Genomic DNA, 3,300 nt, shown 5'->3' with positions numbered 1-3,300 from the left:
CGCATCGCATCGCATCGCATCGCATCGCATCGCATCGCATCGCATCGCATCGCATCGCATCGCATCGCATCGCATCGCATCGCATCGCATCGCATCGCATCGCATCGCATCGCATCGCATCGCATCGCATCGCATCGCATCGCATCGCATCGCATCGCATCGCATCGCATCGCATCGCATCGCATCGCATCGCATCGCATCGCATCGCATCGCATCGCATCGCATCGCATCGCATCGCATCGCATCGCATCGCATCGCATCGCATCGCATCGCATCGCATCGCATCGCATCGCATCGCATCGCATCGCATGCATCGCATCGCATCGCATCGCATCGCATCGCATCGCATCGCATCGCATCGCATCGCATCGCATCGCATCGCATCGCATCGCATCGCATCGCATCGCATCGCATCGCATCGCATCGCATCGCATCGCATCGCATCGCATCGCATCGCATCGCATCGCATCGCATCGCATCGCATCGCATCGCATCGCATCGCATCGCATCGCATCGCATCGCATCGCATCGCATCGCATCGCATCGCATCGCATCGCATCGCATCGCATCGCATCGCATCGCATCGCATCGCATCGCATCGCATCGCATCGCATCGCATCGCATCGCATCGCATCGCATCGCATCGCATCGCATCGCATCGCATCGCATCGCATCGCATCGCATCCGCATCGCATCGCAATCGCATCGCATCGCATCGCATCGCATCGCATCGCATCGCATCGCATCGCATCGCATCGCATCGCATCGCATCGCATCGCATCGCATCGCATCACATCCCATCACATCACATCACATCACATCACATCACATCACATCACATCACATCCCATCACATCACAAACCCGATTTAGCCAAATTGTCTCCAAAAGATCCCGAAATGACCCTGATAAAAACCAATTGACACTAATTGACCCCAATTCACAAGTGGGGTCAATTAGGGTCAATTGAGCTTAATTGTGTTGTTCCCCTCAATTAGGATTAATTGACTTATTTAGGTCAATTACGATCAATTAGGGCACCAATGGACCCAAATCAAAACAATTGATAACAATTAAATGAAATACCCAAATTAACGTCATTTTATTCAATCAAAGTCAATTGAATGTCAATTAAACTTAATTGGTGCAATATGGGATTTTTGGTCAATTTATGGTCAATTTGGTCAATTGTGGTTGATTGAAATAATTAGGTTCAATTTTGATCAATTATTCCAATTAAGGTCATTTGGGTCAATTGCGCCTATTGAGGATCAAAAGGCCGAAATAGGGTCAATTTAGTTATTTTGGTCTATTTTGGTAAATTGGGTCAGTTGGGATCATTTAGGTCGATTGGTCGCATCTTTCGTCGTAACTAGCTAACCACCACAGATGGAGAATGATTCTTCTTGTCAAGCAGCTTCGCACTCAGGAAGGAGAGAAAATGTTGAGTCTCTCTTCCGCATCCGCCATAGGCGCTGAAGACGACCGGTGTGAAGGATTCATGCTCGACCTGCACAATCCGTTGGTTGTAATGTCGCTTCTTTTCCCGTTCGTACTCAGGGTAAATTAGGGTTAATTAGGCTAATTTGTGTCATCTGTCAATGGGGTCAATTAAGCTAATGAAGGTCATTTTAGTAGATTAGGCTCCATTGGGGTCAATAAGTTGAAATAAGTTTAAATGGTACATTTAGGTAAATTGGTCTATTAATGATCCAAATTGACCCAAATGATTCCAATTTACCTAATTTGACCCACATTGACGCAAATCACCCTAATTGACCCCAATTGAATTAAATGACCTCAATAGACCCAAATTGACATTAATTGACCAATATAAACAAATTAACCCTAATTGATCCTTAAAAAACTCCAAGTGACTCAAATAACATATTTGAAACTAATTCACCTCAAATCATCCCAATTGACCTCAATTGACCTAAATGACCTAAATTGAACTTACTTGACCCCTTAATTGACACTAAATGACCTACATTTACCTTAATTGACCCAAATGACCCATATCACCCTAATTGACTAAAATGACCTAAAAGTTTTCAATTGGCGTGATTTATGGTCAATTTGAACAATTGTGGTCAATTTGAATCAATTAATAACAATTAGGTCAATTTGAGTTAATTATGCTAATTGACCTAAATCACCTATTTTGACCTAATTGACCCCCAATTTACCTGAATTAACCCGATTTAGCCAAATTTTCCCCCGAAGATCCCGAATTGACCCTGATTATAACCAATTGACACTAATTGACCCCAATTCACAAATGGGTTCAATTAGGGTCAATTGAGCTTAATTGTGTTGTTTCCTTCAATTAGGATTAATTGACATTATTTAGGTCAATTACGATCAATTAGAGCACCAATGGACCCAAATCAACCCAATTGATAACAATTAACCGAAATAACTAAATAACCTAATTTTAGTCTATCAAAATGAATTGAATGTCAATTAGGCTTAATTGGTTCAATATGGGTAAATTTATGGTCAATTTGGTCAATTGTGGTTAATTGAAATAATTAGGTTCAATTTTGATCAATTAGCCCAATTAGGGTCATTTAAGTCAATTGCGCCTATTTAGAGTCAAAAGGGCAAAATAGGGTCAATTTAGTTATTTTGGTCCACTGTGGTCAATTGGGTCAGTTGGGATCATTTGGGTCAATTGGTCCCCAAATTGATCCTAACTGACCTAAATAATCTCAATTGAGCCCGAATTGACATCAATTGACAAAAACCACTTATATGAGCCCATTTGATCCAACTGACCCTTTGAGCTCAAATGACTAAAATGAACTTAAGTGTCGCAAATTCATTCAACTGACCTTAACAACCCTAATTAACTTTATTTTACCTCAAAGGTTATAAAGGGAAAAAACTTAATTTTTTTCAATTGGGGTTAATTATGGTCAATTTGGTCAATTATGGTCAATTGGAATCAATTAGGGTCAATTTGGCTATTGACCTAAATGACCTAAATCGACCTATTTGACCCCTAATTGAGCTCAATTAACCCCATTTAGCCAAATTGACCCCCGAATTGACCCTAATAAAACCAATTGACACAAATGACGGACAATTAGGCTAATATGGTCATTGCAGTCTATTGTGGTGAATTAGGTCAGTTAGAGTCATTTACATCATTTAGTCTCCCAATTGATCCTAATCAGCCTGAATAATTACAATTGATCCCAATTGACAGAAATGACATATTTTAGCCCAGTTGACCCTAGTTCAATATATTTTTTTAATTGGGGTGAATTATGGTCAATTTGCTAAAATGTGGTCA

Source organism: Dendronephthya gigantea, unplaced genomic scaffold (assembly GCF_004324835.1).
Source record: "Dendronephthya gigantea isolate DGI-Jeju-01 unplaced genomic scaffold, DenGig_1.0 000374F, whole genome shotgun sequence".
Lineage (NCBI taxonomy): Eukaryota > Metazoa > Cnidaria > Anthozoa > Malacalcyonacea > Nephtheidae > Dendronephthya > Dendronephthya gigantea.
This window is presented reverse-complemented; position numbering follows the sequence as displayed.